This window comes from Onychomys torridus, chromosome 18, assembly GCF_903995425.1.
Source record: "Onychomys torridus chromosome 18, mOncTor1.1, whole genome shotgun sequence".
NCBI classification, from domain to species: Eukaryota; Metazoa; Chordata; class Mammalia; order Rodentia; family Cricetidae; genus Onychomys; species Onychomys torridus.
In genome coordinates, this window is record NC_050460.1 from 35,045,257 (window position 1) to 35,071,157 (window position 25,901).

A 25,901-nucleotide genomic window follows, 5' to 3' on the forward strand; every position below is an offset into this window, starting at 1 on the left:
TTTAAATAGACCTCAATAAATGGCTTATGTGAAAGGTCCACGTAGACGAATTCTAATCCTGTATCACTCATCACAACCTCTTTTAGAACTTCCGTCATCCCAGAGAGTCCCTTCCTAGGTCAACTATGAAAACTGATAGTGTATTATTCCCTGCATAGTCTGGTCAAATGTGACCTCTGCACCATTGAAAGGGGATACTTCTGATATGAGAATGAACAGCCTTTGCCAGTACTCTGTTAACTCTTCAAATCATGGTAAATAGTTTAACCATATCTTCCCTGAATTTCAGTATGGTCTTCCCCTAGAATGTTGAACCAAAGGCTAAGAAGTTATATTCATCTGGTCTACTGTATCTTCCATCTGATCTACCAGATCTTTAATCTTGCTTTCCCAATTGAAGACATAGGATACAATCCTCTTTTCCCATCAGGATCCCTTGTAGACCACCACAGCTTCCTCTCCTTCCTAGAGGAGCTGCTGTCTAGGACTGTTGGCCAGCTCTCACCCTTGACTTCCTTTCTATGATTGCTATTCTTCTCCTCACCTGGGTTAGATGTTTTCTGGATTTCATTTCCTTCTCTCTTTTGTTTTCCTTCCTTATTTTCTTCAAGAACATCCTTGAGCAACTTCCTCAACAGAGTTTGTGGGAAGAAACCTTTACAGTAGTCTTTCTGAAAATGTTCAGGTTCATCCTGTCTCATAATTGGTAGTCTTCTGTGGAATAAAATTCTGTATTGACCTGAGTTTCCTTCAGACTCCATTATGTTCTGTCATTTGATTGTTACAAGACGTGTATGATATCATCCTGTTCTTTGGTCCTTGAAATTTTCCCTGTTCTAGTTTCCATTTCTGTTGCTGTGATAAAATACTCTGACAAAAAGCAACTTGGAGGAGAAATAATTAACTTCAGCTTATAATTTCAGGTTATAGTCCACAACTGCTCAGAAGTCAAGGCACCCGGAACTTGAAACAGCTGGTCACATTACCCACAGCCATAGCAGAGAAAAATGAATGCTTGCTTGCTTGCTTTGCTTGTGCCTAGCTTATTTCTCCATTCATACACTTCAGGACTCCCTGATTAGAGAATGGTGCCACCCACAGGGGGCTGTATCTCCCCACATCAATTAGCTCAAGATAGTTTCTCACAGACATGCCCACGAGATGTAGACAACCCCCTAAAGAGACTATCTTCCTCAGTGACTCTAGGTATGTCAAATTGATAATTAAAGCTAATCATCACAGCCACTCTAGAAGCAGCAAGGATTTTCCTCTTACTGTTGGTGTTCAGAATACTTTCATTTTATTTTAGATTCAATCACTGAACTTAAAAACATATCCTAACTTGCATGAATAGATCCTTTCAGTTTGCAATCTGATAGTGCTTATTTTCCTCACTGCTTTCACTAACTCCGATGGTTGATCAGATCTACCTGATGAATTGACTCTTATTTTGTCTTTTTTGTTAAAGACTTTGTTGTCTTTTTTATTGGAATAACTTCACCTTAACTTTTCTACTGATTTTGCTTTCATTTTGGCCAACACTATCTATTTAAGCTCAGGTAAATGTCAGAATGCATGCTCCCAACTACTGGCAACAATTATAAGTGCTTTAAAAAGATAAAAAACCAAATCTACATGAAAGCAGAGCGAGCAGGCAGGCGAGCCAATGTTCTTCAGCATTTCTGCTCTTGAGAGGATTGCTCTTTTGAAAATTGTGTGGCCTAAGGTGTGAAACATAGAAGCTGATGAACTGGGAACTAAATGTGGGCTTCCAGCAGTTTCATGGTCACTAGGAGACAAACACATGGATGTTAGGTCTTCAGTCTTAGGAAGCCAAGTCTTAGAAATCTTATACTAAAAGGGGAAGCCAATTGAGATGAACCAAGACTTTGTTCTTTTCTGTTTTCTTCATATAACAGCTGACTTTGATAAGCAGCATGAATTCAAGGCCCTAAGAAGGTTAAGGATACAGAACTTGATAGTCTCATGAGTCTGAGAGAGAAATATTCCAGTAGCCTGCTCAGTAAGCAGACCCTAGAAAAACTCCAGACTCCTTATGAAAACCATAGAAGGACTGGGTTGACTCTAGAATTAGGGGCAAATATGAAAAAGAAGCCCTCCCAAACACTAAAAGCCAATTTCAAGGCTGGACGGTGGTGGCAGAGGCAGTCGGATCTCTGTGAGTTTGGGGCCAGCTTGGCCTACAGAGCGAGATCCAGGACAGGCACCAAAACTACACAAAGAAATCCTGTCTCAAAACAAAACAAAACAAAACAAAACAAAAAGCCAATTTCAAATGAACTTCCTCTAACCCAACCAAAAGAGATTCTCTGTGGGGAAAACAACTTCAAAACAAAACAAAACAACAACAAAAAACAAAACAAAAAAACCCCTCTTAATTATATTTACAATTTTCCCATACCTAATATTCAGCATGTAATAAAAATTATCAGATATCCTCAGGAAGGAATACAAATAATTCAGTAAAATATACTATATCAAAGAATCTATCAGACATTGGAGATACCTTGGAACATTTATGGCCCTGTTCAAGTAAATCAGACTAGAAAGTTCTATAGAAAGTTGGGACCAATGAAACAGACTCATGGAAATTTGAACTATGGATAAAATTTTACTTTAGGGGCTTTGCAGATGCCACTGTTCCCTGTCACCACTTTTCTGGCATTCATGGTGAACCTTTCCCACGTCCTTCAATACCAAGGCAAATTTCTAAAACCAACAACAATTGTGCTCTGAGCAATAGAGAGAAAGGATTTGGATCTAAGTAGGCTCCTCCTTTCACAGAATTATTCTAAAACTCTTGTACCAGGGTAGCAACTTCACACACCACAATGACACTGGTGACAGTTCCACCTATGCAGAGAAATGTGGGGATGAAATTTCATCCTGAAGCATCCAGATCCTGGTATCTTGTCCATGGTAAACGCTGGACCAAACACCAGTGGTTCCCAGTTTTTCACCTATACCACCAAGGCTGAGTGACTAGATGGCACATGTGGTCCTTGGAAAGGTGAAAGAAGGCATGGGCATTATGGAAGCCATGGAGTATTTGGGGTCCAGGAATGGCAAGACTAACAAGATCTCCATTGCTGACTGTGGACAACTCAATTCTTTTGACATGAAGGTCAAAATTACCCTCCAGGAGATCCACCTCCACCCTATCTACTTGTAGTGCTACATAATCTCTGCTCTCTCTGAAGTGCTTTGGGTTCCCTATTTTCCTCATTTTCTTCCAAGTCTAGCTGGATTGCTGACTGAAGTTTATGAATAAAAACTAAATAAAAAATCAGGAAAAATTACAAATCATATATCTCATAATGGATTAATATGAACTCATGTCTCAGGACAAAACCAAAAAAAAAAAAAAATTGACTGCAACGTGGGCACAATACTTGAGTAGACGTGTCTCCAAAAAATATGCACCAATGGCTAAGAATCACAGAAAGTATACTCAACATCATTAATTGGGGATGTGCAAATCAAATGCCAACAGAAAATATATGAGGAAAGGGTGTGAAGGAATTGGGATTCTTGTTTATAGGAATGCAACATATTTCAGCAACTGTAACTATCGGTCTGATAACTCCTCAAAAAGTAAGCACAGAGTCACCCATGTGGCACAGCAATCCCACTTCTATATGCATATACCACCAAACTGGAAACCAGCCTCAACTATTCTTAAAGGCAGAAGTGGTTCTAGTGTTTGTTGTTGGATGAATAAATGAACAAAAAGTAGTAGACCATTGAGAATGATGGTCCTCTGAGCTAAACAGCTTCCATCTTCATCAGATCAGCTGTGCCTGCCTGCAGACGTTCATCATAGCTGGACTTCTTAGTTGCTGACATTCCTCATAGATGAAGGGAGCAGAGGGGTTATTGGAACCTCACTTGAGGGTCCAGCTCTTCCTCCCAACCATTTGTATGCAATTCTGCCCTAATTGTATGTGCCTTTGGGATCCAAGGGGAGTGCTAGGTACATAGATGGGGAAAGTTAATTGGATAAGACTGCATCTATGCAGTTATGGGGTAGCCATGCTGGATGTAGACTTCCCAGCTGTGTTAGAGTTACGCATGCTCTGTAAGTAAGTCTAAGAAATGCCTTGACTCCCCAAGGTAAGCTTTGGTGGAATCAAACTTTGGTTTGTAGTTGGGGGTCTTATGAAGAGGGGATAGATATTTATATCTTTCTTTTTCATGTACCATGAAGAAATTTGAACAACATATACATACAAAAACAAAACAAAACCAACCAAACAAAAGAAAACATTGTTCAGCCATAAAAAGGAAGTTCAAACACATGTAAGTAGGTGGCAAAATCAGACAGGGACACGAGGTAAGGTGAAATAAGCCAGCTACAAAATGACAGCCACCATATGAATTCATTCATAGGAGCTCCCTCGCTAGTTCAATTCAGAGAGATAGAATGATGGTTTTTTAGAAACTGAGCAAAGACTATAGAAGTTTCATGCTTGCAATACTCAAATGATCACGGACATGGAGGTGGGTTGAACAACAGTGTGAATGTATTTAGCACTCTCATACAGTCTCTCACTAAACCCAAAAATATATTTTTTTTGTGCATGTATGCACACATATGTGGTATCTGTGGTTTTCCCTCTTCTATTCCTTTACAATGGAATGTAATACTGATTGAGATAATGTCATAGGTAAGTGTTGTTAAATCTGCATTATCATATTTGTCATAGGATATTAAAAGAGTAAACATTCCTGGTAGGACTTTGCCATCTAGTCTTGGGAAAGAATCATGCACTTTTGTTGCATGTAGGGCAGTTGTATGATGCTAGATGGAATTAAGACTTAGTGACTGTCTTCATTTGGAAATTCAGTGTGACATAGGGAAGTGTGGTAGGATGTCAAGTTGACAAGGGATTCACTTGTGGTAGTTAATGTTGACTGTCACTTTGATGGGCTCTTGAGTCAACTAAAAGACAGCCCAGAGGCATGCTGTGAAGGCATTGCAGGAAGGAGAGAAGTGAGGGAGTGAGCGGCACCTTTTTTTGAGTAGGTATCCTAGATAGATAGATGGCTTGCCTGTAGGGTTGCCTGCCTGCCTGTCTTTGTTTCTTGGTGGTGAGTAGATCTACCCTTTGCTGACATCAGATTGCAATTGACAACATACACCAAAGACCAACAGCTCTCCAGAACCAGACTGCAACTGTTGGGGTATTCTGCTTCATAGACTGAGCAGCTACAGGGTACTCACCCTCTCCCCTATGCAGACTGCCATTGTTGGACTACCCAGCCCCATAGATTATAAGCTATTTTAGTGAATTTCCTTTAATAATATATTTACATTTATCCATTCTGTTCCTCTAGAGAACTCTACTTAACACAATGTTGATCTTAGGGTCAGGGACATTGATCAGCTATATGCTTTATTCCTTAGGCAGTTTAATGTCTCAATAAATGAACCTCTCTCCAGATTGCCTTCAAATGATTCTCTGACATCTGAGCTCAGACATTGTCCTGTTCTCTTAGATTAGGCCATGGAGTTTGCTGGATAGACAGAGTCTACATCCCTACCCAGCAAAGAAAGTCTTTGACAAATGGAACATTGGCCACCACCAACCTTTAAGGGATTGAGGTTTCAGAGGGGGAGCTCGAGACAGGATAGGAAGAGAAAATCAAGGGGATGTGGAAATGGATCCCCATATCTGGAATTTGGTTTGAGTTTCTTGCTGACTGAGAAACTTGAATAACTAGTACCCCACAAAATTCCTGAGGGGATTGATATATGGAGACAGCATTCTATTTTCTTGAGGAGTACATTACATAAGACTACAAAAGAATAATGAAATTAAATGTGATGCTACTTTTTTCTAAGTTCAATTTTGCACCTCTCATCTATAAGTCTGTAACTCTCTGAGTATCCCACTACAATACAAGCCATGTTTATAATCAAAGCAGACCATAAACTTCCCTGTAAGAATAACAAGAATTCTTCCCATAATAAGAATTCCTTTGACCTGTTTTCACCAGTTTCATCTGAATGATCTGAACATATTGTATATACATAATAGTGGATATATTACCTTATAAACCACCATTAACTAAAGGATGTTTCTTTAAATAAAAATAAGCACACTAATACATTTTAAGTTAATCTCCAAATTCTTTGAACCATTCAACATCAAAAGCCACCAAAATCATGTTGTTGACTCTCCTTCAATGCAACTCTCTTGAGCAGTCTTATGCCATATTAAAGCCAAAACTCAGCATAGAAAATGAAAATATTGGCTGGGTGGTGGCGGCGCATGCCTTTAAATCCAGCACTAGGGAGGCAGAAGCAGGTGAATCTCAGAGTCTAAGGCTAGCCTGGTCTACAGAGTGAGTTCCAGGACAGAGCTAAACAGAGAAACCCTGTCTTGAAAACAAAAAACAACCAAAGCAAAACAAAACAAAACAAAACATTGAAAGCCAAAAGGAAGATGTGCCAAGCTACATATAAAGGCAAATTCATCAGAATAACAGGTTTCTCCATAGAAACTTCTATGAAGGCTTGGAACAGTGTTGTTTAAACTGAAAAACAATAACCCCAATCAAGTTTACTATCTCTAACAAAACTATCATGATTGAAGGATGAGGAAAATCTTCCTATGATAAAAGCAAACTAAAAAACTTAGCACTAAAAAGACCCTTGAAGCGCTTCTGAATTGAAGAGAAAGATAACTACATCATGAGGCGATGGGAAGAAAAACAGCTAACTAGTAGCTATGCAGATGTGAAATAGGAAAATACTTGTCTTAGTTACCTTTTAATTGCTGTGACAAAGCACCATGACCAAGGCAACTTTAAAAGAAAGCATTTAATTTGGGGCTCAGAGTTCCAGTTAGAGTCCATGGCCATCATGGTAGGGAGCATGGTTGCAGGTAGGCAGGCATGGTGCACTGGAGTAGTAGCTGAGAACTCACACTTTAATCCATGAGCACAAGGCAGAGAGCTAACTAGCAACAGTGGTGGCTTTTGAAACCTGAGAGCCCACCTCCAGGGACCAACATCTCCAACAAGTCCACACCTCCTAAGCTTTTACCAACAGTTCTACAACTAGGGAGCAACCATTCAAACACAAGAACCTATGGGGACCATTCCTGTTCAGACCACAATAACAAACTGCAAAATGGCAGGTATTAACATACATCTTCCAAAAATAATTTTGAGTAGTAATGGACTCAATCCCATGACCAAAAGACATAGCCTATCCAGTTGAATTCAAAAACAATATCCAGCTCTTTGTTGCCTCCAAGAAAAATACAACCTTAGGGTAAAATCATGGAAAAGGGTATTCTAACTGGACCTAGGAAGCAAACAGGTGTCGCTGTTCTAATATCTGACAAAATAGTCTTCAAACCAAAATTAGAAGAGAAGAATGTTACATCGCACTGAAGTATAAGTAACTCATAAGGAAACAACACATCAAGAGGCTATCACAACCTAAGCACATCCACACTGGGATGGTTAATGCTGCCGGCCAACTGGACAGGATATAGAACCACCTTGGAGACAAATCTCTGGGCATGCTTAAGGGTTTTCCTAGATGAGGTTCATCAAAGTGGGGAAGGCTCACTCTAACTTCTGAGCCAAATCGAAATGAGTCTACTGATCAAAATCAGGTCTACTGATACAAACATAAATATTTAGGTGTGATGGCGTCCCAAAGCCTCAGGATGTGGCATCACTTCCTGGGTCAAGTGGATCTGGAGTCACTCCAGCTATCATCCCATGGTGTCCACACAACTCCAGTCTCTTTGGGGGAAAAAAAAAGATTAGGCTTTGGAATTTTCACACAAGGTGGCGAGCTCAGCTATTGACTCACCTGTCTACTCCTCTACTACATGAGAGAGGAGAGCTTTGGGCCCTCCGCATTGAGGACAAGCTCAGCTTACTGGATGTGTGCCTGTGACCCTAATAAGCTGAGAAAGACAGCCTGTAGGAGAACATCTATCTATCTAAAGCGATGGTTCCCACCACTGCTCCAGGAAGCAGGGGTGCTGCTATGAAGAAGCCCTGACCTTATCGAAATGTACAATGACAATCATCTAGATGGTGAGGCTCCCAGGATCCAGCTGCTTTCATCTGATTAAAAGTAGCATTCTTTCCCTAGATGGTTTGACTTGGGACCTTCGCTAAGAGTTTATTGTTTCCTTGTTGTTTGGTTTTGGTTTTATTAGGCACACAGGTGGAATGCACTTCTCCATCTGCTACACAGTGTTGTCGGGGGCCAGGGGGGCTGGAGATCATCTTGGTATTTATCTCACAAGTGTCTCAGAACCTTTGAAGAAGGTGGGGCGGACAAGACTTCCTCCTCTGCTGAGGATAGCCCTCCACTGCCATTCTTGTTTTGTTTTCTCAAGAAAATTATGAGTCAAACTTCATAGTCACAGCAAAGATGTTAGCCTCAGTGATTAGCAGATTGACATCCTTCCTCTTTCCACAGTCATATGTCTGGCTTTGATTTCACCAACCCTAGCTTCTTACATCCTTGGGTAAATCACTTTAGAAACATGTTAGGAGTGGCCATTATCTAAAGTTTACCTCAGAGAGCTTGGCCCACTGCCACCATCCAGCATAACAGTGCAACTTAAGTCCACGGCCTCACCAGTTCCCTCATCACCACAGGATTTCTACATGGGTTTCAGTGGAAAGAAAGCATTTGGCTTTGAAAAATAATCAACATGTTTGTTATGTCCTGGTGAGGAAAGGGGAGAGGAGGGGAGGGGAGGGGAGAGAAGGGGAAGAGAAGAAGGGGGAGGAGGGCAAGGGAAGGGAGAATAGGGGAGAGAAGCTGTGGGATGGGAGTGAAGGAAACAGGGAAAGAGGAGAGAGGAGGAGAGTGGAGTGGAAGGAAGGGGAGGGGAGGGGAGGGGAGGGGAGGGGAGGGGAGGGGAGTGGGGGAAGGGAAGACTCACCATAAGGAAATGGTAAACTTTATACTTCCATTTCACGGGAGCGTGTCTTTCCTCTAGAGACTAGGTTCTCTGGAAATCTCTCCAGTTGACCTTTGAGAATGACAGTGACAAGAAACAGTGACTGGTGGGGGCAGGGGAGCAGGAAGGGAAGGGAGTTCCGGTGAGGCACTGGCCACAAACCCCACAGTCACTTCCTGTAGCTCTTCTGTTATCATTCAATCATTAGATGCGATGTAAGAAAAAGACATCTACACACCTAACGACATGGCACTAGTTAAGTAAGCTTAGCAGAATTTTACAAACCAAGCCTGAATTGTAGACATTATTTTAAAACAAAAGGCCAAACCTGCAGTTTCAATGATGTTTTAAACACTTGCAAGTTTGGAATAATAAAAATTTAATTAAAAAAAACTTTGATATCTTTAGTCAGAATTATTGAAATAAAAGAATTAAAAATGGAAATGTATTCCAAATTTAAAAATATATGAGTCAGGTAGTGGTGGCGCATGCCTTTGATCCCAGCACTTGGGAGGCAGAGACAGGCAAGTCTCTGAGTTCGAGGCCAGCCTGGTCTACAGAGCGTGTTCCAGGATAGCCAGGGCTACACAGAGAAACATTGCCTCAAAAGAAAAAAAACAAAACAAATAAACAAAAAATTAAGTATAGAAGAAATATGAATAATTCACCATTCAGAAAATTGTAATTTGAAGGAAGAAAGGGTGAACACCCAGGGGAACAGGGGCCTAGAAATCTGAACAAGCTAGAAAATGGCACACCACACCTCTGGATGGAGTGATGCTCTGCCAGCAACCCCTGTAAGGTACCAGACAGAAGATATTCAGCCCGGAGTCTGTGGTTCTTTACGATGGGAGTGCTAGTGGGTCACGCAATAATGGGGGAAAGACCACCAGCAGCAAACTTTATTCCAGAAAAAAAATATCAAAGAAAGAAAAGAAAGTCACTGTGGGACTAGCTGAGACCATAGCCAGAGCTCAGGATTCTGAGGCTGTGGCAAAGGGGGCAGGTTTCGAGCCCCCCTTTTATAGTAAGGGAGAAAACATTAGGCATGGACAAGAGAATTTTTACAATTCCGAAGTTAAACTTTTAGAGACAAATGGTTTTACAACTTTCCATTAACAAGGTTTTAGAGGGTTCCAGCTAGTTGATATTCGTATATCCCCACAGTCTTTCCTGACACAGCTCATTGATGTTTGCCCCAAACCTGCAACTCTTCTTGACACAGCTGGGCTCCCATAGCAGGGGGATTACAAAACAATGCAGAGCGGGGTGTCATGTAGAACTCACTGAGGGTTATCTTGGATCAATGGCAGTTGTAAGTGGTAGGAACTGAGAATAGCTAAGCCCAGGGCCACAGAGGACAGTCTTTAGTAAAAAAAACTAACATTTGGAGTGCTGACAGAGCTGCCCATCATAAAACACAGGAGGGCCCAGTGAACATGGGAGGGCCCAGTAAACACGGGAGGGCCCAGTTAAAGGTTGATCCCCATTTTCTGGCAGAGCTGATGGCTGTCAGCTTGTATCTTTTCAGGTTTACAATTTTATATTTCTATATTCCTGGACCCTTCACTAGGAAACTAATACTGTCTTACATGCTCCAACATTACATCATACCATAAGCTTTGTTTTCTCTGTCCAGTTTAGTTCCTGTGACCCTAGATCAGCAGTACTCAACCTATGGGTTGTGACCCCTTTGGAGGTCACATATCAGATATCCTGCATATCAGATACTTACATTAAGATTCATATCAGTAGCAAAATTGTAGTTCTGAGGTAGCAATGAAAATGACTTTATAGGTGGGGGTCACCACAACGTGAGGTACTGTATTAAAGGGTCGCAGCATTAGGAAGGTTGAGAACCACTGCCCTAGATATTGTGATTGGGTTGCTAGGCCTCATGAAAAAAGTCACTGAGCTCCAAGTCATCAGAAAGAGCTTATGGTGGGGTATGATGGAAGAAAGACTTACCAGCTTCTCCACACAGATGCTAGGTGAGCAGGACACGGGCTCAGAATCCAGAGACTAGAATGTAGGTAAACTATATCTCCTATACTCATTCCAGAAAAGGCAAGTCTTAACTCTCTGTCCTCCCAGAAGAAGCTCGGGACTGACTGAACAGCACAGTTGACAGGGCAGTGGCTCCTCCTTAGACTCAATGCTCCTCAGAAATCCTCCGCCAGCCAGCCAGCCACTCTCCAATGGGGTTCCCTGTGTATTCAAGGGTTGCAGCATCCGGTATCTGGGCAACGGTGGCTGAGGGGGCGGAACTAGCAAGACTGCTCTGTGGAAGACTTTCATGGTGCTTAAGAAAAGTGGGTTTCAAAGGACCTCAGAGCAAGGACAGTGTCACAGAGCAGTCAGGACAGGGAAGCCAGGCTTTCTAGGGGGAAGTCTGTCCTTCTGTGCTTTTCTATTTCTCTTCTCACAATCAATTGGCCTTGAGTACCTGCAGTGGAGAAAACTGTAATGTCATTAGGGTTGAAGTGTTTCCGAACTCTGGAAACTTTGCCCTCAGTTGTCTGAAGGAAAAGTCAGTCCCAGGGAACCAGGGGTGGGCAGGCAGGCAGGCAGGCTGCGGGCAGCCATAGAGATACCACGCCCCATTCTTTTCTTCTGTTTACCTGTGTGAGGTCACTGTGGCCAAGCTGGCTCCAGGATAGTGACACCTTCAATGGGCTAGATACTCCCACATCGATCATCCACTGAGAAAGTGTCTTCCAGGCTTTCCAACAGAGCAATCTTATAGGGGCATTTTCTCAATTGATAGTCTCTCTTCCCAGTTGATTCTAACCTTTGTCAAGTTGGCATAAAAACTAGCCAGCACACAAATCTGAGGTCACACAGACAGAAAGTGGTAGAGCTGACATCCCAGGCTACCTGCTCTTTAACTGCTGTCCATGCTGTCTCTCTTGAGTTGGTTTATGATCTACCTATCAAATGTGTTGGCGCCACTAAGCCCCCACCAGACAAAAGAAGAGGGCTCTGTAAAGATGGCTCAGTGGTTAAGAATGATCACTGCTCTTGCAGAGGACCCAAGTTGGGTTCTTGGCACCCATATGGGTGGCTCATAACTGCTTGTCACTCCAGCTCCGGGAGATCTGACATCCTCTTCTAGCATCTGCACAAATATGCATGCACACATAAAACAAAAAATATTCTTTAGAAAAAGAAAAATTGAACTCACTCCTTCATCTATGTTACAAAACATCCTACACAAATCAAATGTAAAAGTATTTAAATAAAAAAATCACAAAACAAAAATGCAAGGAGCCATGTTTTTATGCTTGTGACAGGGGAGACTTCCTAATTTAAGTCAATAAACCAGGAAGCTATTATATATTAGGAGAGACAAATATACTTGATTGTATATACGGTTCTGAATATCAAATTATACTAGACATGAAGCAATCAACTTTCCATGGCTGCAATAAAATACCTGAGATAATCAACTTAAAAAGCAGAAAAGTTCACCTGGGTTCATGGTTTTGGAGGATTCAGCCTGTGGCTGGTTGTTCATTTGTCCATTGCTTTGCGGCTTGTGGTGAGGCTGCATGTCATCATGAGCATATGACAGAGGCGGCTGCTCACCTCATGGCCAGGAATGGAAAGGGGAAGCAGAAGGAGCTTCGGGCTCCTGGCCTCCACCACAAGAAGAAGTTCCACCTGCAAACAGCTCCTGTGACTCCACAGGCTGAGGCCATGAGCTCTCAGTCCTCTACCCAAGGCCTCTGCCCAACATGTGGACAAAGTCATAGTAGAAGTCAAGGGGATAATGATCAGATGGAGGGAGATATGCTAATGCATATTGAACTACTGCTGAAACTCACAAAATTGAAGAAAAATGTAGAAAATTGGCCAATTACATAAATGAGTAATCAATATTCACAAAACAAACTCAAAAGGCTGCAAAGTTATGGTCAGCTGTAAAACACCATTAATAGTTATAGAGGTGCAAATTAGAATATGCAAGTTATAAGAATTAAGATGAAGGACATTGCCTCACTGATCAGCTTATAGAAAGTAAGTTGGACCTCTAAGATTCAGGTCCACCTTGCATGTCTCACTTGTTCTTTCTGCGAACTCTTCTCAGTTCTTTGTTATCTCTCTTGACCATGACTCCTCCAAAAGCTAGACCAGCTATTCTGGAGGATGCCTATGGGAGTCTGCCAGAGTCCAGCTCCAACCTGCTCCCACCTTTCGAAAGGTTCTCAGGTGGAGGAGAGAAGAATGGGGAACTATTAGGTAGAAAGAGAGACCTAGACAACTAGAAGAAAGAGACACAGGATAGCTTTGGGAGGGCCCTGGGTCAATACCCAACAGCCCATAACTTTATTCAAAAGGCTTTTATAACATGACAAGGGGAGAGGCAAAAGACCTCCCCCTTGCAAGATCAAAGCACACCACACAGCCAAGTGTAGACCCTTTCAAACACCCGGTAAGCATGCCTGTTGCCAAATCATCACCTTATGCAGCTCTACTGGTAAAGCAAGCTTAGATTCTCTGACCCTGAGTAATTTCTCACTAGATAGCTTCTGTGAATCTTCACAGATGCCCTTATCTTATGTTTCCCTGTAATTAGATGCTGATCATGTAACTTTGGCAGGAATTTCTCAAAAGGAATGCTAGTCATGTCTGTACTGTAGTATATTCCTTTAAAAAATGAGTTTTATTTCTTCACAATATTGTGCAACCATTACCACCACTTTACACCTACTCTAAAGCAACTTTCTAATCTCATAGTCTTTGGTCACTATTCTCTTACTTTCTCCCCAGGCCACTAGTAACTTACTGGATGTCCCTGCAGTTTTGCCAAATACAGACTGTTTGTGGACTTTAAATCATGAGTCCCATTGTCCTCTGCATGTCTAGATTCTTTCACTTGGCATAAGGGTTTCAAAATTCATCTGTGTCTTGGTTTACTTTATGTCGCTGTGATACATATCTTGACAAGAAGCAACCGAGGACAGGACGGATCTATTTTACATACAACTCTAGGTTACAGTCCATCATTCGGGGGAAGTCAAGGCAGGAACTTAAGCAGTTAGTCATGTCGCACCCATGGTCCAGAGCAGAGAGAGAATAAACTCACCCTTGATTGCTTTTCGCTCCTGCTCAGCTAGCTTTCTCACTCTTGCGTAGTTCAGGACCCAGCCCATGCAAGGGTGCTGTCCAACACTTCAGGGTGGGTCTTCTCACTTCAACGAACGATCAAGACCATTTCCCACAGATATTCCCACAAGCTACCTTGATTTACATGATTTCTCATGCAGGCTTTCTTCCCAGGTGGTTCCAGGTTCTAACATACATTTTAGGTCTGTTGATTTATAGGCAAATGATAGTAAAATAGGTGAAATTGCTTGCAGAATCCATTGGACTTTCGGAGGGCCTCCCTCTCCCGTTAGTTGCTTTCTAGGCCTACTGCAGCTATTAGTATCAGCCTCAGACTAGGGCAAGAGTAGGCCCTCCCCAGCCCTGCTAGCTTTTGCTCCTGAAAGCCCTCCTCACAGAGTGACTGAATCTTCCAAGTGAGGCCAGTCATTGCCTATATCCTTCCTTGTAGGCTGTACCCTGAGCACTAGCACCTTGAATCCTGCACTTTGGGGTCCTATCACCCCACCCTGCTTCCCAAGCCTATAGTGTCTTCTTCTCTGGGTCTGTTTCCTGAGGGTGAGCCTCTTGACCTAATTGGGATCTCTATTTGGAGATGAAGGTAGGCCTAGCCAGAGTGGGTGGAGCCGCTTGCCAGGTGGGCTAAGGGTCATTTTTGCACTTGAGTTTTCTGGTATGTTAGACAGAGTCTTGGAGAAAAGAGAAGATTGTGGACAAGTTAGCCAGCAGATCCATTGGCATCTCTCTCCTCCCCGTCTCTTCTCTGGTCTATCTATGTCTACATTCATATCTATATAAAGAAAGACTTAGGGTAAGGAATTGACTCGTGTTCATAGAAGATGAACAATCTATGATCTCCTGTCTGCAAGCTTGAGACTTAGGACCCCCAGCTGGTACAGTGTAAAACCCCCAGGTTAAAAGACTCACGGTATAGATTCCAGCCCAAGTCTAAAGGCCTGAGAACCAGAGAGCTCCATGTTCCAGCCCAACAACCAGGACTTGTCACCCTCTCCCGTCATTCTATTCTACAAGTTGATGGATGCACTCCCACACTGGGCTGCTCGACCGGGCCTCCCAAATGTGCTAATCTTTAAGAAGCTCCCTCTGAACACTACCACAGATAATGTTAAAGCAGCTGATGGGCATGTCCTGGCCAGTCAAGTTGATACCAGATTAGCTATCACACGAGCGTCTCTACCTCCCTCCAGATGGAACTTCGAGATCTCTCCTCTCACTAGGCTGTCATCCTAAAAGCAGGGTTCTATAGATGGTCCCTGACTTCTGTGTAGTCAACCTACAATTTTCCACTTTATTATGGGCTGAAAGTGTTATGCGCTGGACAGAAACTCTGCTTGGAATTTTGATCTTTTTCTCCATATTAAATAACTTACGGAATCTATTTGACTTTCGGAGAGCTCTTCTTTGGAATTCTGGTTGGTTTCTTTCCATGCCTGCTTCACAGCCTCATGATGCTGGATGGGAACAGTGAGCTTCAGCTCCAAGTCTTCACTGTAGTGTTGAAAGTGAACAGGTGAGAATCTATGGCAAGTGAGTTGCTGTGTGTGTGTGTGTGTGTGTGTGTGTGTGTGTGTGTGTGTGTGTATCCTGTCTCTACATTGTACTGCTCAACATGAGACTGGATTATCAGATGCTTGCAGGTAGTGGTGGCAGAAATGACTAGGCAATGGCTGAGGTGTCCCTTAGTCTCCCAGACCATGAGAAAATGGACCCAATGGATGAGACCTCACCTACATCTCAAACCACAGCAGCAGCAGCTTTGGGATGGTCAGTAGAAGAAAGCTGTACTGGACACTCTGTGCCAATCTAGCCTGGCTCTCAATTATCTTAACAGTGTAGCCAGTCTGGGGCCTGGGCCCAATAGCAGGTCTTGCAATACCCACTTTGTTGGGTGAAGTACAAGCATGATGATGACTTGGACAGATATGATTAATCCATCTCACCTCATTTTTAGCACGATGCCAAAGTGTTCAATCTGACCCCTTTCAGTTGTCTCTGGAACTGTAGGGCTTTCAACCAATTTACTTATTTGCTGTGAGTACAGAATATATATATATATATATATATATATATATATATATATATATATATATATATTTTTTTTTTTTTTTTTTTTTTTTCTGTTTTGACCAGGAGCAGTGGATGGTGTATCTAGAACTTATAGCAAGTATATTGGGTATTGTATAACTCACTCATTTTTTTTGGTTTCTCTAACAAACTATTTATAAAGAATAGGGGTTCACTTAGCTCATGGGCAGAAAGATTCAGGAGCCTGGTGCTGGCCTCTGCTCAGCTCCAGTGAGGACTTTTTGGTTGCATGCCCAAAGGGCCCATGTATGCGTGTAGGGAGGAGAGCTGATAGCTAGAGAGGAAGCCAGAGCGCTCCAGAGAAAAGCCTTCCAAGTATAAGAACTTGCATTCATGGGTGCAATAATTGGGGTCCTGTGAGAGCCATCTTCCCCTGGACCCCATATTTTAAACATCGTCACATTTCTCAGTATTATTGGGACTTCTGGTTTAATAGACTTTGGTGGTCTGTCCCCCATTTTTGTATGACCCGGGACCCAACACAGTACTGTTTTCCTCTTCACCTGCCCAAAAAGGTAGACGCAAGGGGTTGATATCTGGGTAAGGGTGGGCTCGCATTAAGCAGGGTGTTCTGTCATGGTTTCCAGGGGGTTCTGCTGCTAGGGAAAGATGGGGGAGGGGGACACCAGGCTACTTAAGAGGACACCAATTTGCTGTCAGTATAGGCAATGTCAGAAGGAAGAACTGAGCCTGAGGAAAGCAGGCAGGTGAGTTGTATGCTGGCTCAGTACGCCTTCAGCAGAGAACAACCCCCTCCTGCCCTCCAAAGTCACCCTCCAAATGCCTCTCATTTGCAAAAAGGAGACGCCCAGAGGGAGGCGGTGAGTAACCTCTAATGCTGACCCGGGCTTCTGAGTCATCCCTCCCTCCGTGAAAGCCAAAACATTTTGTTTACAGCTTGAGATGCATAAATGAGACTTGCTTTTCCTTAAGCCGGTGGGCTAAAATCGATGGGGCTGATCAACTTTGTGATCAACCTTGAGGCACTGGGGGCTCCATCTGCCCGGCCACTCCCAAGGCTCCCAGTATCCTGCTGTCTTGAAGAGAGGCAACTGCTGCCCAGCTATGCCTTCCACAAATGAGGACTCAGGCTGAGGAGGCTGAGTGAGTTCCTCCAGAGCACTGTGGACTGCGGCCTCTTTCGGCCAGAGCCCTGCACTCACAGCCTCTCTGAGGGAGGAAGCATTTACTCTGGGAACTCCCTGTTCCGGGCCTCCTCCTGCATGATAGTAGGTAGTGTCTCTGAACTTATCTCAGAGTCAAAGGAATTCAGGGGCCTCTGAGCCAGCTGTCTGCCTAAGGCTGTATTTCCCAGGACCTCTCCCCTGGAGCTGGGAATGAATGGTGGCCACCTGGGCTCTGTTATCTGCATTTCATAACATGTTTCTGTCAACTGCACACTGTTTTTCCAGGAGGCAGAGGAGTTCTGGCAGGCTTCTTCACAGGCGCTCCGAAGTTGGGAAATCCCTGTGTGAAAACAAGAGCCTCCAACACAAACCAGGAAGGCTGCCTTTCATCCTGCAGATTCGGGGCTTCACATCTACTCAAGCATCTGCCTGGATCCGTTCCCACACACTGGCGAGGAGACAGGCTGGGTCACGCGTGGGTGTTAGGGCTTCTGTCAGGCCAGCTCCCCTGTCTCTGTACTTTTCAGAATTGGATACAAATCACAGGAATTGGTGACTTTGCCAAGGAGATGGTGTCTGTGAAATCCCCAATTCCAGGCTTGCTGGCTCTTTTTTCAAACTTCCTTACACAAAGCCTCAGTGAGTTTCCATTTTCCCACCCCATAGGGCCCCTTGTGGGTTCAAGGAGAATGCCTCACTTTAGCAATAGCACAGTAGAACTAGCCAAGGGTATCTGTAGGAGGTACTGGGCCTGGCTGAGACCCAGGGACCTCACCATGTGAACAGAATGCCCTTGTGGGGCCAAGGCTATTGAACAAGGGCAGGAGACACCATGCACGTGGCTGCATCTACCTCTTACTGCAAATGGTCCTGGAAGGGAGTAGGGAGTTGTCAGGGTAGTTAAGAAGCCTATAGTGAGTTCTAGAAATCAATCCCCCCTCCCTCTCTGAGACAGAGTCTTATGTAGCTCAGGCTAGTATCAAACTCAAACTCACCAGGTAGCCAAGGATCACCTTGACTTTCAAATGATCTTGCCTTCGTCCCCTGAGTGTTGGGATTACTATAATCATACCATGAAAGCTGGCCCAAGAGTACATCCTGATGGTAGGGACAGGCTCGTGGCCAGTATGTTACCTAGCCAGACCCTGGACCTGTCAGGGACCAGACAAGAAGTGTGGTCAGTCACCCAGCTGACGGTTCTGTTATTGTAATGATGTGGGGGCTGGTGTGTGTGGGGTATCCCATGAGTGCTGGGAGCCATACTGGGCAGATGCAGGGAGATGCTCTAACACAAACTGCAGGAGAGTCTCTTGCCTGAGGGGAGGTGAAATGAAAGGGACCGCAGTTAGAGGTGACACAGAGGTGACACAGTTAGAGGTGACATCAGTGGGAGGTGTCCCAAAAGGGACAAGAAAAGCACAGCAGACTTTCAGTGAGTACCAGGTCCAGGGGAGGGGACGCCTGTGACTGGGGAGAAACACCTTTGGAAAAAAATCTCCTCTCACATTCCCATCTCTTGCCTGGCCTCCTAAGAGTCAAGGAGGAGCCTGAAGAGTGCACACAGGGCAGGGGACAGCCAGCCTGGCCTAGCGAGGGTGGTGTGAGCATGTGTATGCATGTGCAATGGAAAATTCCAGCCTCATTTCTGAGCCACGTTGAATCTGGCCCATAACAGTGGGAGGACATCTAGGCCCTGCCTGCCTCACAGGTGGTCCTGCAGCGCATGGGCAGGACTTCCCCTACTTGCTCTACCTCCCCTACTTGGGGCATGGAGGGCAAGGCAAGACACAACCCCGAGGATGAAACATGAACACATTTGTCCCTTCCTGGGCTAACTCAGATGCCGAGGTGAAATCTTGACTCCAGGGCCTTGTGCAATCCTGATTTATTTTCTTTCTGTATCATGCTTTACGTGAACAGCTGAAAGGCGTGAATTGGCTCTGAGAAGACAATCACGTTTAGCATGTGGCTTCATGTCAGGTCAGAGACCCCTCCCAGCCCTACTTCAGCTAGTTTCCAGATGTAACAGCCCAGCTGTAAAAGCTGTAGTCCTGCAGATCACTGTGGCCTCTGGGAATCAGCTTTAAAAAGATGCAGGGGGAAATGAATCCATGTCCCCTTACAGAAGCCAGGAGCTATCAATATGCCGAAAAGAACTTTATTTAGATAAGCCAGACAGGAAAGAAGAGGCCCCAGAAGAAAAATTCCCAAACCACTTGGAGGTTCTGTAGTCCTGTCCCTCAGTGGGCTCCTGGACACCCTTCAAGTCCTGACTCCCCGGGGCCACCCCTTTCTCTAAGTAATCTTGGGTTAATTCACATGTGATGTAGAGATGAGCATTCAGCGTGATGGGATTGCTTGTGTACTGCACTAGGTCAGGATGGGAACTCCAGAACATGACCTTGTCCTCTGTAGGCTTCAGCCCTCGGCTCCAGTGGCTGCTAATCAGGGTAGGAAGCCTGTAGTAACACTCAGGAATCCCTCAACTGCCCGCTTCAAGTACTGGTTAGTACTGGTGTGTTAGCCAGCTTTCTGTCACTGTAACAAAACACGGGAAATAGTAATCTTAAGGGCCAGAAAGGTTTGGGGTATTTCGTTGTTGTTGTTCATTCATCCTGGATTGCTTTGAGCCTGTGAGCAGTACAGTGTATTGTGGTGGGGGTGCATGGTCCAAGAGGCCTGTTTACCTCAGGGCACCCAGGAGACAGAGGAAGGGGAAGCTAATGTTCTAATAGTCCTTGGGAGGCCACTCCCATAGCAACTGAACTTCCTTTTCCTAAGCCTCACCTCCTAATGGTTTACTACCCACCAGCTTGAGTTACAGGCTGGTGACCAAGGCTTCAACACAAGAGTTTTTTTGGGGATGCTTATTTTTTGCCTGGGGACCTGTGGCCCAAGAGGCCTCTGTGCTTCTGGGAAAAGAGGAAGTTGATTATGATTTGTCCTACTTAGAAAACACAGTAAGACTCAGAATCTTTTCCCAATCCAGACAACCTCTCTACAAAGGTACAGGAAGAAAACCATGAATACGCATTAAAGCAGGATGTGATATGCACCAACAGCAACATACTAAGAGATTGCAGACAGACACCTCATCCTTTTGTACAGCCCAGTGGACTGTACCAGCACCAAAGGGACTTGGCAGTACTAATGACACATGTTCCCTTTGCAGTCTGACAGTCGGGTCAACATCTGTCTTATTTCGTCAGTTGATGTCATGCAAAGGCAAGGCATGGCCTGTCTGTATGATGGGGGCGGTAGGATGGGCAACAGTCAGGAGCTGCTGACCTCAGGTCCCAGCTCCCACAGGAACCGCAAGCTACCATGCTACCTCCTTAATGTCTACATCTCAGAGGGCTGACAGACAGATCTGAGTCATAAAGCTGGTAGGTGGCTCCTTTAAATCCTAAAATGATTTGTGCTTATTTCAAAGAAACAGCTGGAAGGACTTAGAACTCCCAGTGTTACATTAAGGACCTTCTGTAGGAGAATGGAGGAGGAAGAGTCCGCCTTCATTACTAATTTCTATTACTAATTGCAGAGAAGTGAGCTGATACAACTGGGCTATGACAGCAAGTTTTTTTATTTAAAAAAAGTTTTTTCATTTTACATATCAATCTCAGTTCCTCCTTCTTCCCCTTCTTCCCCCCACCTCCCTCCACCCCCCCCCCCCATCCACTCCTCAGAGAGGGTAAGTCCTTTCTTGGGGACTCAGCAAAGTCTGGCATACTGAGTTGAGGCAGGACCAAGTCCCTCCCCCTTGTGTCAAGGCTGAGCAAGGCATCCCACCTTAGGGAATGTGTTCCAAAAATCCATTTCACTGCCAGAGGCTCCCCAGACAGATTTAGCCACATAACTGTCACCCACATTCAGAGGGTCTAGTTCAGTCCTATATATGTTCCCCAGCTGACAGGCCAGAGCTCCCGCCAGCTTGGGTCAGCTGTCTCTGGTTTCCCCCATCATGATCTTGCTTTCATGATCACTTGCTCCTGTGATCCCTCCTCCCTCTCTTCAACTGAAGTCTAGGAGCTCAGCCCAGGGCTTGGTTGTGGATCACTGTATGACAGCAAGTTTGAAGGGGAGGGGTCATCATCTGCTGTTAGCTGGGCTGAGAGTGACTTAGATTATGGTGAAGGTGGATAGTTAAAACAAGGCGGGTGGGTCATTATGGGAAATGGCAGGTGTAGTTTCAGTCTTTGATGGGGCTTGTTGTGTCTCACAGCGTCTAAGGCCTGGGAGACAAGATGTCTGAAGACCCAGTGTTCATGTTTCTACTGTTGTACCCAGAGTCACCCAAAGACCACCAAGAGACTGAATCCGATGCAAAGGCAAAGAGTCTTTACTACGGAGTTAACTTGGGAATCTCTGTCCACCCGACGAAGCAGCAGAGCAGGAGAGACCCCCAAGTAGCAATGGGGCAGGGTTTTTAAAGTAAATGGGGGATTGGGGGTGTCTACAGACTACATAGGAACAGACTCAGGATTGGTTTATGCGAGTGGCAATCATGTTTAGTAACTTTTAATTGGCTAGGGTTAGTTGGGAGTTACAGTTATCATTTTTGGGAAGGCCTGGACATGTCCCAGGCTCTGTCATTGAGCTGCCATGGAGGCTGGCTGGCCCAGCACATACTGACTGTAGGGGCTGAGTCAGTGGCCCAGACTCTGTCCTTGAACTGCTATGGAGATTGGCTAGCCCAGCATGTTCACATTGACTCATGCACGTAGCTCTAAGTTGGTGAGGGTCCCAGACAGTAAACAATTGACTGAACCTTGAGCGGTCAGAGTATGTGCAGAAAGGGAGCTACTGCAAGGACTATGTCTTTTGTTCATGGCCCTCCCAGGAACTGCTTGCTCAAGTCTCAGGAAACTGAAATTGAGGCCTCTGAGAGAAGACTGAGTAACCTGTCATGGCATCTGCTTGGTCCTTTCAGTACAGCGTGTTTGTTATTGCCATGACCGTGGACGTCTCACAGACACAGTTTAAATGAGGAAGGATTTTCTCCAGATGCCATCATCAGAGGGCCCAGGCCACAGTTGCTCAGCCTGTGTGTTTGGTTAAGATATCATGATGGTGGGAGCCTGTGGCAGAGGAATGTTTCACCTCATGCTAGACATGAAGCAGACAAAGAAAGAACAGGGCTGAGATATGACTCCAAGGACACTCTCCCAGAGGCTTTCCTGCCTCCAACTAGGCTCCACCCCCTAGGTTTCACGGTATCTCAATCACACCATTGTGTTATGAATCCATTTAGGACTTAATCAAAGAGGTCAGAACTCTCAGGACCTACCTGTCTCTAGAAATGCCATCACTAACACCCTTCCTGGTGTCCTTCATGAATTGCCCAGGTATTCCACATATATCATATATGCATATATAATATTTAATGCTTTGAGAATTTCACATATGCAGCCAATATATTTGATCATATTCAGCACCTGCTTCTCCATTACTCCCTTTTAGATCCACTGAACACCTCCTCTGCCTCCCAACTCACTCTCCTCCCCCCCCCCCCCCCCCCCCGCCCCAGACTTCAATTCAAGTATATGCTGCCCATATGCTTGCTGGTATGAGGCCATCTGCTAGAGCTTGGTTAACCTACCATGGGCCACATCCTTGAAGGAAACTGACTCTCCCATCCTGAGAAGACATGGCCTGTCAGGATCCCCTCGGCAAGGAATGGAGACTTGTAACAGCTACCCAATCTATGCTGTAATGTTGATTGGCTTGATCTCATGTAGGTCTTGTGCAGGCCACCACACTGCTGGGAGTTCATGAGTGCAGAGGTCCTGTCATGTCCATGGGCATGGCTTTCCATTTTTAACTCTCCTCCCCGCCATAGAAGGCTTGAAGCCCTCTGCAAGCAGGATTTCAGCAAAGCAGAAATGTGGTTTGGGTGCTCAATGGTCCATATGGGAAGGCGAGCTGTAGTGGATAGCCATCACAGCATTGGCCTGTAAGTTCCAACCCCCATTGAGGCTTCGGTAATGGTCACGCCCACAAGGCAGGGCGGAGGAGGAAGTGGAAGACCAAGGATCGGGAAGAGGTCTTGCGCTTGGTTCCCGGACCCTGGACGCTGGAGGTAGACCGAGCAGAGTTCTCCAGAGAACACCTCCGGACTACGCTATACCTTTGCCAGACCCTGCAACCTACCCCTTCATTTGTAAGTTAGCCCACAAAATAAACCTCCCTTTTAACTATGTGGAGTGGCCTTAATAATTTCACCAATAGCGAGCCCATCAGGCAGCCCTGAAGCTGAGCCCCACACACTAAATCTGTGGTGGAAGGATGCCACACGTACTGGATCTGGCTTTGTTCCAGTTCGGAGCCTCAGGACCAACTCTTCATCCCTCTCAATCCTTTGGGCACCAGGTGGTTCGAAGGCACTCCAGGCTGGTGGAGGACAAGCACTGTTCCTTAACTGTCCCTTCCTGCCATCTCTTCCCTTCCCAGACAGACAGCATTCTGCATGGCTCCTAGAAGGCACAAATGGTCTTTCCAGGCTTGCTTAGAGTGGTTTCTTTTCTCCTTCTTCAGAGCCTAAGTGGGAACGGGTGGTGTATGTGAGGGTGGTGGTGGTGAAGAATTACCAGCATGACTGCTCCATGATATGGTTAAGATTTTTATTGTAGATACCAGGGAGAGAACAGCTAGAGGCACCTGAAAGAGTCCAGGAGAGAGAGAGAGAGATAGAGATAGAGATAGAGATAGAGATAGAGATAGAGAGAGAGAGAGAGAGAGAGAGAAGTACACCAAACATGGCCAACAGACTAGACATGGCTAGGGCTCAGGAAGTGGCGAGAGAGTGACAGAGAACAGTGGAGATAGTGAGATAGCAATAGACAGAGAGAGAGAGAGAGAGAGAGAGAGAGAGAGAGAGAGAGAGAGATAATGCAGGAATAGTAGAGAATGGGGAGTCAGAAGGAGAGGAGTAGCTGCGGAGTGGGGGTGCACAGGAGACTGGGGTGGGGGCTTTGAAGTGTATAACAAGTACTTGTGACTAGGGACTTGTGAGTAGTACTTGTGAGCCTGGAGCCTGGCATGGTCTTTGACAGGCAGCCACAGGTACATGTCCAAGGAGCCATAGGTCCCTTCTGCCTGAGGTTAGGGAAATGGACTCCTTTTGGTAGATGGAGAACTAGTTTCACAAGTTGCTGAGGAATGTTGGCTTTTCTCTAACCCAGAAATCCTCCTACAGTCCCGGTGAATTCCTTCCTGGATATCTGAACAGCCTTAGACCTCGCAGATGGGATCCAACCAGTGGGATCCTTGGGATCCAAGACATGGCTATAGAGGTCTTGAGATCTATGGGGGGGACTCCCATTGGTGGATTCCTGACATTTCCATGTGGAAAGAGCCTGGGGTGGGCTGGCTCTAGAAATGTGCTTCCCTCCAATCGCAGGATCTGGGGGAAGAGGCTCCTCCAGAGATAGGCAGCATGGGTCCTTTGAGTCATCAAAGCCAGCTTGCCCCTGATGGGTGGGTGACCTTAAGCGAACTCCCTGAGGGAGACAAGGCAGCTTCACAGTATTTGGGAGGGTTGCAGAGGACACATGAGCATAAGCGATCTTCAAACCACAACAGGCCCTCACTAATGGCAGCATGGTGATGTTATTAAGCACTGGAGGGTCCTCTGGGACTGTGTACATCCTGTTTAGAAAATAATGGGTTTTCTAAAGCATCCAGTCCGCTTGTCCCCTGTGTGGGTCCAATGACATGTTTTACCTTTAAGACATCCAGAAGGGAGTTCACGGAAAATGTTACCACCAACCTTCTCTGCTCCAACATGACCAGAGGGCATGGGTCTGTGCTTGCTCTGGCCTGTGTGCTGTCATCTGACATCATCTATAGAGCACAGGGCCTGGAGAATCTGTGACTGACTCATCCACAAGGACATCAGTATGGTCTTGATGATTCAGGCTGCTCTCATGCCGGTATTCCTGTGAGGTCTCATCTTACATCCAAAAGGACCAATGTATACCCCAAGTGAAATACGTGTTTAGAGACAGGCCCTGTTCTCAGGCGTGTGTGGCTGGTCTTCCTGGAGGAGTTTTAGGCTGGTGGGAGGCCGGGTGGATTCTCCTTGTGTTTCTATATAATGCTTGGTGTAGCAACAACGTTCTGTGGGAAGGGAGTTTAGGGCTGTGGTTTTCTGAGATGAACTCTTGTGGGAATATGGAGAAAGGTGACCTTGTATTGGGGATAGTGTCACACACATGTTAAACCTGACAGTTGAAAGGAGAAAAGACCAAATCCAAAATTGTCCAATTAAAATGAGCTGTATTTTGGGGGTGTGCCCTAAATCGGGATTTGAGAGAGCAGCCCCTGCAGAGAGCAGCCCCTGCTGGCCTCTTGATGTCTCTTTTATAGGAACAAAAAGGAAGGAACAAAGGCAAGAGTGTATATATCATGTGATTGGGGTCGCAAGCAGTTTACCTCTGGGAAAGATCTAAGAAACAGGAACTTACTCTTAATTACAAATAGAAACCTTAACTTGCAAGGACTTAACATAGGATAAACAGGAACTTCTTTAATTACAAACAGAAACCTTAACCTGTCCAGGACAGACAGGAACTATTCCCTCTCCCTCTTCCCC

At 45.0% G+C, this 25,901-nt stretch overlaps 1 long non-coding RNA gene and 1 pseudogene across 1 annotated transcript; one reads left to right on the forward strand and one right to left on the reverse strand.

Annotated features, from left to right (window-relative positions):
• The first annotated feature begins 1,150 nt into the window (after window positions 1-1,150).
• LOC118569390 lies at window positions 1,151-3,193 on the forward strand (annotated as a pseudogene).
• Window positions 3,194-8,580: 5,387 nt separating this feature from the next.
• Window positions 8,581-11,132, reverse strand: LOC118569910. Its single transcript, XR_004943102.1, has 3 exons — window positions 10,935-11,132; window positions 8,949-9,038; window positions 8,581-8,663 (listed from the first exon to the last, which is right to left on the reverse strand). It is a non-coding gene; the product is annotated as an uncharacterized LOC118569910 (long non-coding RNA).
• Between the last annotated feature and the right edge of the window lie 14,769 nt (window positions 11,133-25,901).